The sequence below is a fragment of the Pelodiscus sinensis genome, chromosome 7, assembly GCF_049634645.1.
Source record: "Pelodiscus sinensis isolate JC-2024 chromosome 7, ASM4963464v1, whole genome shotgun sequence".
NCBI classification, from domain to species: Eukaryota; Metazoa; Chordata; order Testudines; family Trionychidae; genus Pelodiscus; species Pelodiscus sinensis.
In genome coordinates this window covers 35,808,076-35,820,752 of record NC_134717.1, presented here as the reverse complement: position 1 = coordinate 35,820,752, position 12,677 = coordinate 35,808,076, and the positions used below count along the sequence as shown (strand labels likewise).

Genomic DNA, 12,677 nt, shown 5'->3' with positions numbered 1-12,677 from the left:
TGAGGAGATTTTCAACCCTGAGCCTTTCTTTTTAGAGACAGATCTGAGGAACTGACCCAGACTGAAGTGTCAGTAGAGGAGGTTTTGGAGCAAATTGATAAACTAAACAGTAACAAGACTTTAGAGGTCTATAAAATCATGACTGGTGTGGAGAAAGTAAATAAGGAAAAGTTATTTATTTGTTTCCATAACACAGGTACTAGGGGTCACCAAATGAAATTAATAGATAGCAAATTTCAAACAAACAAAAATAAGTATTTCTTCACACAACACACAGTCAACCTGTGGAACTTCTTGTCAGAGGATGTTGTGCAGGCCTGGACTTTGACAGGATTAAAAAACAAGCCAGATAAATTCATGGAGGATAGGTCCATCAATGGATATTAGCCAATATGGGCAGAATGGTGTCCCCTTGCCTCTGTTTGTCAGAAGCTGGGAATGGGCGATAGAGGTAGATCACTAGATGATTGCCTGTTCTGTTCATTCCCTCTGGAGCATTTGGGTCACTGTTAGAAGGTAGGATACTAGGCTAGATGAACCTTTGGTCTGACCCAATGTGGCCATTCCTGTTTTTCTGTATTTATTCATGTTATATGTAATAAAAAATAATGTGTTTTCTCCAAGGTTCTAGAAACTTTAATTTTAAGATTATATGCATAGGTATTGAAATGCCAGTAGTGATCCTTGGAGACCTAGCCTACCCCTTTTTCCTATAGCTCATGAAGCTGTATATAGGCAGTCAGGACCACAATAAGGAGCAGTTCTTATACAGGTTGTACATCCTTATACAAGCTGAGCAAGTGCCCAATGGTAGTTGAGTGTGCTTTTGGGCATTTAAAGGGATGACTTAGGAGTCTACTGACTAAGTTAGAGCTCAGCGAAAGCAACGTTCCCATTGTTGTGTCAGTCTGCTGTGTGCTCCATAATATTTGTGAGAGTAAGGGGGAAAGTTTTACATGCCAGGGTGGAGAGCTGGGCGACAGTCTCTAGCCAGTGATGATGAACAGCCAGACACGAGAGCAATAAGGAAAGCACAGCAAAGGGAAACTGAAGACTGGAGAGGCTTTGAAAGATAGCTTCTGAATGGGCAGATTTGAGAGTCATGCACGTTTTTCTTAACTAGGTGCCCCTGAATTCATTGTGCTTGCCTGTAAACCTCTCCTCCCCCCTCCCCCCCCCCAGCTTCAACATGAGCAATAAAGAAACTGTTGTTCAGAAATCATGTATTTTTATTTAGGGAACAGAGCGAGGACAGAAAGGGAGTCCAGTGGAGGAGCTTTGGGGGCAGGAAGATGATCACAATTGTGAAGACAGCCTTTTGCTTTACAACATGTCCCTGGGGATTGAGTGTGAGGCTGCCCTTGACTTATCCTCCTCACCCACATGTAGTAGAGCCCCTGGGAGAGGAGGCTATGGAACTCGGTGAGGTGGGAATGTTGGTAGGCATCCTGGAAAGCCTCTATGTGGTCCATCACATTCACTATGCTTCCTCACTTCCAGATCCTTGCATACTCTCCTGTCCTTCCACTCCACGTGCATCTTCTCTAGTAGCTTATTCTTCCCCTTGGTTACACGTTCCCGGTCCATGTGGACGGATTGCATTTGCTCTTTGAACAGGACATCCCTAGTCCATTTTCACCTGTGGATTTGTGCCAGTGGGACAGCTGGAGGCATTGGTGGGGCGCCCAAAAGTCTCACCGCTGTTCCTGCAGTAACGAAAACTGAAGGGCTGACTTTTCAGTTTATACATAGTGGAGTAGGGATGAAAGGGTTAATTGATTACCAGGTAAGCATGCCCCTTACTGGCATGATTACCAGGGTAGCCAATTAATTGGTGGGGGGCTGCTCTTCACTTTCCCCCACCTGCGGCGGAGTACAATGGGCTCAGCCTGGACTGCCCAGAGAAGTCCGCAATGGGCACAGCTTGGCTGGAGCTGCCACCCCACCGATGGGGTGTGCCATGAGTGAGAGGCTGCTCCAACCTGCCTGGTCCAACTTTGCTGCGGGTGGGGGGCATGCAAGTCTGGCTGGGCTAACTGCACCGTATGGTGCTTCAGCCTGACTGGGTTGGAACAATCCTCCCACCTATGGCATGTTGTGGAAGGCTTGGCTGGGCTGGAACAGCCTCCTTGTCCACATCCAGGTGTGGTTGCAGGACAGGGGCTCATGCAATGCCCAAGAGTTCAGCATCCCCTGTTTGCTGGGGGGAGTGAAACTTTGCCTTCCTGCTGTAGCATGGGATGCGTTTCAAGCTGTGCTTCAGTGGGGAAGAGAATCATAGAATCATAGAATGATAGGACTGGAAGGGACCTCGAGAGGTCATCGAGTCCAGCCCCCCGCCGTCAAGGCAGGATCAAGCTCCGTCTACACCATCCCTGACAGATGTCTATCTAACCTGTTCTTAAATATCTCCAGAGAAGGAGATTCCACCACCTCCCTTGGCAATTTATTCCAATATTTGACCACCCTGACAGTTAGGAATTTTTTCCTAATGTCCAATCTAAACCTCCCCTGCTGCACTTTAAGCCCATTACTCCTTGTCCTGTCCTCAGAAACCAAGAGGAACAAATTTTCTCCTTCCTCCTTGTGACACCCTTTTAGATATTTGAAAACCGCTATCATGTCCCCCCTTAATCTTCTTTTTTCCAAACGAAACAAGCCCAGTTCATGAAGATGGAGGATTACTACAGAGACATCAGCTAATAGCTTCTCCAGCTTCATCCAGGTTGCCATGCACAGTATCAGTCTTCTCCGAATCTTGCAGAGTGAGAGGGAGCATATGCTGACTCGATGTGGTCAGAATTCTGGACATTATGCTGTAATGATTTGTGTTGCGATGACATCAAACCATTTATTGCTGGCTTGGCGTAGGAAGGTGTCCCACTGTGGAGGATGGAATAAGGAAGCCTCCTCCTCCTCCCGCCCCCCGAACTCTTGTGAGAAGGATGAAAGAGTTAGTCTGTGAGGGTACGTCTACACTTGCTCCCTAGTTTGAACTAGGGATGCAAATATAGGTGACCGAAATTGCTAATGAAGCGGGGATTTAAATATCCTGTGATTCATTAGCATGATCTCGCCAGCGCTTTTCTCCACTCAACAGCTATTTCGAAAGTGAAAGTATGTGCCAGGATGCGTTAGTTCAAACCAAACCCCTTGGTTCGAACTAACGCTGCTCCTCATTTTTTGAATCCCCGCTTCATTAGCAATTTCGGTCACCTATATTTGCATCTCTAATTCGAACTAGGGAGCAAGTGTAGATGTACCCTGAGAGCTTTATGGTGATATGCAGGGAGGATTCCTGCTCTGTCTCCAGACATATTAACAAGATGTTCCAGGGACCTCCTCAGATAGTGGCCACCGCTGATCAAACCCAATTGCCTTAACCCACTTTTATTATGATAAATGTGAACTCACCAGGATGCCCTCCCTGGAATCAGTGCCTGACTGTGTGATGTCCTGGGAGGAGGGGATTGTCTCCAAACATATAAAAAGTTCTTGGCTCTCGATGACATGGGTTACCCTGCTTGCCTGTTAACCATTCTCTCTTCTTCCTCATCCATGCTGTCCTCCATGCTGCTGCCTCAGGAGTGTCGGGTTGGGTCCCCCCATGGATTGCATGCAACTGCTCATAGAAGCAGCATGTTTGTGGCAATGATCCAGACTGTCCGTTTGCCTCCTTTGTCTTTTAGTATGACTGCCTCAGCTCCTTTATTTTCACTCAGCACTGCTGGACATCCTTGGCATATCCTTTTTCCTCCATTACCTTTGTGATCTTGGCACAGATTTTTGCAGTTCTGCAATAACAGATTCCTTTCCCCAGACAGCAGTGAGCTCCATGATCTCCTGCATGCTACATGTTTGTGCTTGTTTGTGACCCTGGAAACTCACGTGCTGCTCAGGTGTGTGTATGCTCTGAGGTCTGCTCACCATGCTGGCCACACAGGAAATGAAATTCAAATGTTCCCAGGGTTTTTCCTGCTTACCTAGACTTGCAGTAGAGTCGCAAGTCCAGGCCTGAGTGGTCACAGTGAGGCAGTGTGGGACTGCTCCCAGAGGCCAAGAATGTTGACTTTCACAGCACTGCATCTGCACTGCCATAAAGTGAAAGTTTATGGCAGTTAAATTCAACCATGCGAGGTTGAATTTAGCGTTACTCTTCATGAAAACAGGAGTACCGAAATTGACTTTAATGGCCCTTAAAGTCAATGGAACTGGCTTAGTGGTGTGGATTCATTGTTTAGAAAATAGTTCTACTGCGATTAAGTTAGAAACTTAACTCTCAGCGTAGACCAGACCTTTGTCTTTCTTCATTCTAACAGTCCTGTCTAAAATACAAACTATTCAGAAAGTGAATCTTGTACATCACTGTCCAGTTGCTAAGCTTACAGTTTCCAGGCAATAAACCCTGAATTTCCCCAAGGGTATGTCTGAATTAGTTTGTTCTTCTGAGATGGCAAGAGAGGCCAAGGTCTAGATCCGTGGCTGCAACAGAGAAGTGCACAGCATCGTTTGTGGAATGAGCATGCAAAGTAGGTTTTTAGACTATCCTTGCCTTGGGTTAGTTGGGGGGGGGCGGGTCTGTCCTCCATATGTGAATAGTAATACCGAGGTAACCGTGCTAGTCTGATCTTGCAAAAACAAAAGGAAAAACTATGTAGCACTTTTGGGTCTGGCCCACGAAAGCTCATCACCTATTAAACCATTTTGTTAATCTTTAAAGTGCTACATAGTTTTTCCTTTTGTTTCTCCATATGTGAGTTAGAGCAGCCATATACTAGCTTCCAATAATCCCACTCTCACGCCAAATGGCAAATGAGGATTAGTTGGAAAGTGTCCATAATGTGCGCTACAACTCTAGCAGAAAGGGAAAATAGCATGGGAGCTGCCATAGTGGCTCTGCCTTGGGGGTCATTACCCTATGACCAGCTCAGTTGGCTTAAAACCTGAATATACTGGGAATGTGGCATGAAGGGTGTGTCTAGATTACATGCCTCCTTCAACGGAGGCATGTAGATTAGCCAGATCGGAAGAGGGAAATGAAGCCGCAATTAAAATAATCGCGGCTTCATTTAAATTTAAATGGCTGCCCCGATCTGCCGATCAGCTGTTTGTCGGCAGATCGGGGCAGTCTGGACGCGACGCGCCGACAAAGAAGCCTTTCTTCATCGGCACAGGTAAACCTGGTTTCACGAGGCTTACCTGTGCCGATGAAGAAAGGCTTCTTTGTCGGCGCGTCGCGTCCAGACTGCCCCGATCTGCCGACAAACAGCTGATCGGCAGATCGGGGCAGCCATTTAAATTTAAATGAAGCCGCAATTATTTTAATCGCGGCTTCATTTCCCTCTTCCGATCTGGCTAATCTACATGCCTCCGTTGAAGGAGGCATGTAGTCTAGACACACCCGAAGTGAGCACAAAGTATCCCAGGATCTACGTCCAAGATTTTGGAAGGTTATTACATACTATCATTGCTGTATGATAGTATCTGATTAGAGTTACCAATATCACTGCTGATAGGCACCACAAACAAAATGAGGCATTCAGGAGGACCCAGCAAAAATCCTCAGTGCTGTCACCTATAAAATAGTGAATGAGAATATTGTTGCTGACTTTGCAGATCAAAATCCTTCACTTTTTCATAAGTTGTTTTCTGAAATGGGGGCTCTTCACCCAACTGGTGATCATGAAACTATATCTTACATTACATAGTTTTAGGTAAACTTGAAAGCTTGTCTCTTTCACCAACAGAAGTTGATCCAATAAAAGATATTACCTCACTCACCTTGTTTCTCTAATATCCTGGGACTGACACCGTTACAAAAACACTGTATAAATAGTTTTATGACTCCAGCTTGTTGCTCCTATGTGTACATGTGTGCGCCCCAGTTAAAACAAAAAGATCTCAGTGCGTGCATTCAAAACTCAGTACAAAAGATTTTTAAGAAAAGAAGCTGAAGAACCTTCTTTCACCCCAATTATAACTGCACTCCCTTTGAACTATCCATTCCAAAACCAATCTAAGGCAAAAGCTGGAGAAACAACAGGCCTGTACAATACATTAGAGATCATCAATCTTTAGTTGGGTTGGTGTGGGAAGGGAATTAAAATTGGAGATCCTCTGCCAGTGACATTCTTGCCTTTGATGACTATGTTTGAGGATTGCTAGACTGAAGAACTCAGCTGATCTTGCCTGGCAATGCACAGGATGAGAGGAAACCTTTCAACTCTAGGTAATCAACAAAGTTATTACCCTAATTTATGATTCTTTAAAGAATTTTAAGTGTATTGGGGGGCTGGGAAGGATGGTAACATGGGGAATAAGTAGGTACTATTTTTTTAAGTATCAGCTGTTTAATGGTGTGTGAAAGACTGGTGCTTAAAGTGAGGTGCAAATGAGTAGGAATGGAATAGAGTCTACCAAGATCCTAGTAATGACCATGTTCACTGGTATAATAGTTATAGTACTTTTTAATTTCTGTTTTCAAATGCTAGTGCTAGGTAGTATAGCTTTGGAAGAAAATAGGGATAGAAGCCTCTCGGGTGTTATTTTAAGAAAATAAAACTAATGTTCTTACAAGGAAAATTATTGTTCCCCTGACTTACAGAAATTTGAGAACAAATATGTTTCAGTTTTTCCACTTCACTTACAAGTAGATACTATGTAAACCTATAAAAGTCCTGCTAGCTAGCATTCATTGGTCCAGGTTCTAAGGCCATGATCTGATCCTTAAATAAGGTCAACACAGGCAGAGCTCATTGCTGCTTAATTCTAAGATTTTGAAATTTGTTTTTCTCTCAGATTGATCATATTAAAGTGTTGAGAGGAACTGAAAATGATTTTATTTCGCCATAGCTATGTTACATTAATTTTCTGTTAGAAAAATGAAAGAGCAAAATCTTGGAGCTAACATGTTTTAAAAAAACCCATTATTTTCATTTTAGACTAGTGGTGGGCAATCTTTGTGGGCTATATATGGCCTATTGTGGTTCTATTAGTGGCCTGCGAGACATTTTATTTACTAGCTTCAGAGGGGTAGCTGAGTTAGTCTGTAACAGGAAAAACTTAAAAACAACAAATAGGTAGCACTTTAACACTAACAAAATATGTAGATGGTATCATGAACTTTTGTGGGCACACAAAAGCTCATGATACAATTTACATATTTTGTTAGTCTTTAAAGTGCTCCCAGACTATTTGTTTTTTGTTTTGAATACTGTTACCCACGTTCAGGGTTGCCAGATTCCACTAGTTTCCATTCACATTGTTTTTCCCTACCAGTATTACTAAAGTGACACACACATAAAAAAGGATACGTGAAGTGTGCACTGATTGCACACAATATTGACTGTAAGATTCATGTTTTCCCTTTGCATCCAATCAAAGGGATTCAATTTGCTGCTGTGATTCAATTTGCACATCCCACAAATACTAGATATGCAAATACAGTTAGAAAAACTACCCTATAGTTAACTCCCCCCCCCCCCCCCCCACACACACACATTCTCCCCTTCTAACTGGTTAACCAATTAAACAGGTTTTTACATTCTTAGTATTCACTAGGATTTTGTTTTGTATTGGTTGCCATGTTAGCTAACAATATCATGGTTAAGTGCTTACCTTTTTTCTTAGTTGAAGACTCTTCCATTGAGGTCAAGAAGGTACTCCAAACTCATCAAACCCAAGACATATAAAGTGGATATACATTTCTTAAACCTTTTTCTTTTAGTTATATATTTTCGTACAATATAACTAGAATGTGTATGTTAAGATTATTCAGGCATGAAGCCTGTAAGTTTAAAATATATGGTTATTAATATAAAATAAAATGTAATAAAGATAAGAGGACCTGTTACCAAGAATCAATATCAATAAAAGGTTTTTCTTATGGATTTAATGTAATCTTTCTTAGGTTTTCTTTTTTAGTCTTTTAATTGAAGGTTTTAATAAGGTACAATAGCTATTCAGTAAGACCACTTCCAAAAGAAACTCTCATCTGAGGCACTTACTGAACTGTTGGCATAATTTTTGAGGAAACTGATATAAAGTGAACTAGAAAATTTCCAAACCATCAAAATGTGGGATGATTTGGAAAAGTTAATATATTTTTTAAAGTGCTACAGTAAAAAAAGAAAAAAGTGCTAGTTTTAATAATATATATTTAAATATCCACTTATAAGGAATATAACAATACTGTAGTCCTTTGTGTCCAATAAAGATTGTTTAGCTACTGCCACTTAACATAGTACACTTCTTTATTGTACTCAAAGCACTATAGAGGGCTTATAAACAGTATATATTTATTTGGCTTTCTGACATACTAGAAAGTTGATAATACCTTTTTAATGTTTGGGGCGGAGGAAGTTGATTCACACCAGATTATCAGAGAAGGCCTACTAGCCAAAGAGCCAGAACACTTGCCGTGAAAAGACATGTTTACAACAGGTATATAAATATTAAGTATCTAGTAAGCTTCAGTGTCAGACTTTATGATGAGGGTGTTTTAAAATGTGTATTTGTGTATATATATACACTACATTTCAGTATTCAGGAAGAGTGTGTGCTAATATTTTTTCTTTAGAGACTGAAATGTGCAAGGTAATTGAACTAGATTTAGATCTATCACTTTTAAAAATTTTACATGACTTCTTGAGGCTGTGTCCACAATGCAGGTAGAGCATATGTAATTTTTAAAGAGAAGATCATTTTGATGTAGGTTGGTTTATTTAAATGTTGTTAAATAGTTAACCCAGATAGAGTACTGGGAAAGGTAAAACTGATTAGCATTTGTACATTGCTTTGTACTTATGTTGCTTGAGTTCCACCTGAAAACTACCTGTGTTAATAAAACCAAATAAAATATTTATGTTTCCTGGTACTTTTACAATGACTTCTGTTGCTTTTAAATTATTTTTGTGTCCTGCTGGGTATATCATTTTCAGAGTATGGATTGTACAACTCCCAATGACCTACATAAGCGTACAAAAGAAACTTATTTATGTGCATTCTACCATGTGTTAGATATAAGTGAATATGAATTTGCATGTAACATTCACATGTTAAATAACAGAAAATCACTCTCACATGCTTTGAGGCAATATCCTTGTATAATATGTTCTTCTAGAGCCATTATCAACCTGAAAATATTTCCTTCTGAAAATGTTCATATCTATTATGGTTATAAGCAACATGGCAAATTGCTATAACTGAAAGATCTAGAGATTTTAAAAGGAACATTTTTCTAAGTTTTGTTTACCTTGTCCATTTGATGATATTTTGTGTCATGTCCTAATCCCAACAGAGTCAATAGGAAACCTTCCATTAAGTTCAGTTCCAGATTTTTTGTATAGTCAGATACGTAGCCATACTTCCAATCCCATGTATTAGCATGATATCTTGTCAGTCATCCACTGTGCTGGATGGAGCACACATACAGGCTCTTTCCCAGACTCTTCAGACAGTTTTTAGTGGCGACAGCAGCAAAGTTGAAGCTGAATAGCTCTCAGAATGGTGTGTGCGCACAGGGAGCTAAGAAGATGTTCGGTAGCATTTCTCTCGAGACTTTTCTAGTATCAAAAGAGAAGCAGAACATCTTTTCCATTCTTTTACAGGTGTAAAGAAGGAAAATTCAGGCTATTCCATTTTTAGAAGTTGGTTTTCCTTTAAAAAAAACAATCCATCAATTTATCTCAACAGCATTTACGCTTAAGTTACCAGATACCTTAAATGTTACCCTGTCAATGGTAATAGTGTCTGTCCTGTTTGCACCGATACCTGTGGGATTGGGCCTAGAAAGAAGGAATCTTAATTGTCAACAAACTTTATTATCCGAGTATACAAATTGCTGCTGGTCGTTGAAGCTGAATTACATGTTTCAAACACATGGAGCTGTTTTGGAGAGCGATGAGAAAACTATCGGTGTATATATCTCTACTAGGGCTGACAGCAACAAAGCCAGTGTCTTGGTACATTAGGATGCCTCTCAATTGTACATTATGAAGTGAATAATTCTGTCTGCTCTTCATTCTGATTGACTAGAGAGTAACTGCACAATTGCTCACACTTTTCTGAAGAGTACCACAATGGGAAATTTTTTCAATCTCAGGGGCTTCAGAAGAGGATAAGTTAATGTTTCAATATCTCTTTGAAACCCTATTTTACTTTTCTTTATTTTTTTATCTTTTTGAATGCTTTCCAATCTACACATCTGCTTCAGCAGCCCAGTAAAGTTGGTACTGACTGCTTATATAATTGTTATAAAATTGCACAAATAAAAGATTTTTGTTTCATGGTAGCAAACAGCTATAAAATACAGCAAATGCGAGTGTAATTCAAATGTCTTTAAAAAGCTAAACTTGTGATGAATTCAATTACACTATTTGAGTGCTACTTAATTGACCATTTAGCTAAGATAATACCACAAATGTCCTATGCTTTATGTGAAATTTAGAGCCATATCATTCCAAATAGCAGCAACAGCATCTCTGCCTAAATACATTCTGCCTAAATTCATCCATTACACTCTGGGTGGTACTTTTAATACTGCTAAAGTTACACCAAATAAAACAGAACATTACAGAATTTAGCACAGAAAGTTACTCTTCAACTTCAGTTCCTTTCCACTAATATCCATGTCTAGTAAGCAGAGATAGAAACATAGGTTTCCCCCACAAGGCTACAAGGATGAAGAAAACCATTATCTTTCATAGCTGTTTAGTGCTCCATTATGTTTAGGTTGTTGCTTAAAATCAGATCTTTTTTGATCTTTTGAAAATTGAAATCACAAATAAGCCACCTAATGGAAAATGACAGCAAAGTAGGAAATATAGAAAGCATCCAAAAATGTTCATTTGAACAGGATCATCTGAAAAGATGAGTTTTCAGAGAGATTTTTAAATAATGTGCACAGTGTATGAGCAATGTACTTCAATTCAGCTAATTTTACGGTTTTGATCATCTCCAGACACACAGATGCTTGTGAGGATTATATACCATCATGCGAAGGTGAACATGGCATAAAATACTCTGGGTTACAAGATCTTTCATTGATCCGATCAGATTGACCTTTATGATCCATAAAGCAGCGTGAGGCATAAAATGACAGAGTCTCGAGGATCTCTGACTGTCACTGAAGAATTAATCATGATAGTGAAGAACAAACTGAAAGTCCTCACTTAACATGCAGCAGAGCTAACAACCTTGGTATTGTAGTCCTCTAAATCTTTCTCAAGGAAGATAGAGTCAGCTGCAGGTTGCAAGTACTCTTGGAAGCAGATGGATTAGGGCTGACTGCTTTTCTTCTTTACCCTTCCCAAGAGGACACACAGATCTTGACAAACTGATTCATTGCAATTCTGAAGTCCATCCAAAGCAGAAGCTGATGTTTTCTGGACTTGTTACTGTTAGTGAGCCATAAGCTTGCTATTGTGTGTTATCCATCCTTTTTTTTTTTTTTTTTTTTTTTTTACCCCCCCTTGCTAAACATGGCTTCCCTGAAGCTACTTATCTTGTACTACTTTTTGAATCTTTGGCTCATGTTTCTCAGAGTTTAAGGCCAGAAGAGACCACTAGATAATCTAATCTTACCTTCTATATGTCACAGGCCACCGACATCTAGCACCCTGTACACTAAATCCAGCAACCGAAATGAGACCAAAGAGTTGCAACCCATAGGAGTCTAGATTATTATGTGCCACAGGAAGAGATTAGGAGCGACCCAAATGCACCTGCTGTTGTTTGTGCAAGCTAAGAGTGGTTATTTGGCTAATCGTGTAGTCAATACAATTTGTATTGACTACACAATGAATCAATAAGGGGGCTGCTCTGCAGAGGCAGTGTAGGGTAGCTACCGGAGCTGGCTCAAGCTGGGACTGAGCAATCCCAGCTCACGCTGACGCTGGACTGCTGGGGCTCTGCATTTTAAATGTAGTAAGAGCCATCGGACTCTCACTATATTTAAAATGCAGGGGTGCAGCAGTCCCCAGCAGGAGGCCCCCGCGCACTGGGGTATTGCCAGAGCAGAATCTGTCTGCAGCAATCCTCGGCACAACATGGGCACAACATCCCTATCCTCCTGCCCTGCTGCCCCTAATGGACAGGCTCCTGTTCCCTCCCACTGCCCCCTGGCTGCCTCTCACATAGAGGCAGCGGGGGGAGGGGTTGCGAGTAGTTGACTACTTGCTTACATCCCTAGTGCAAGTGTTAAAAGAGCAAATGTAATTCAGTATAAGTATCTTTACTCTAAAGTGCTTAGGGAGTATTTCTCCTTCCCCAAAAGAATACGATATTTGGAGGAAGCGGTGGGAAGTTTCACTTCCATCATTTGCAGACTCCTTTTTAGCAAGGGCTGGTGTACTCAGTTTTGAGAGGCATGCACGGAATGCAAGCACTTTCTCCTCAATCCCTGATAGACCAGGGACCAGGATGAAAAGCAAACTGCATCCTGGTGCACATGGCTGCGGCCCACTACCCTCCCGAAACTCCGCTCTTGACTGTGATACAGAATCCATTGCCTGAGTGTGTCTATCACACACTGGAAAGCTTATCATAGACCCACAGACTTTCATATTTTGAAGTCTGGGTTTGGGCAACAGGCCTTCTTCGTTAGGGTGCCAGAGAGGACTTAACATATTTCTTGACTGGAAGGTAACAGACTGGATAAGCAGAGAAGGGAGGAAAAA

General features: G+C 41.1%; 1 protein-coding gene across 4 annotated transcripts in view; it reads left to right on the top strand.

Annotated features, from left to right (window-relative positions):
* Positions 1-12,677, top strand: part of FIGN (fidgetin, microtubule severing factor) — a 122,249-nt gene that overhangs the window by 49,693 nt on the left and 59,879 nt on the right. The gene's annotated exons all lie outside the window — the stretch shown is intronic.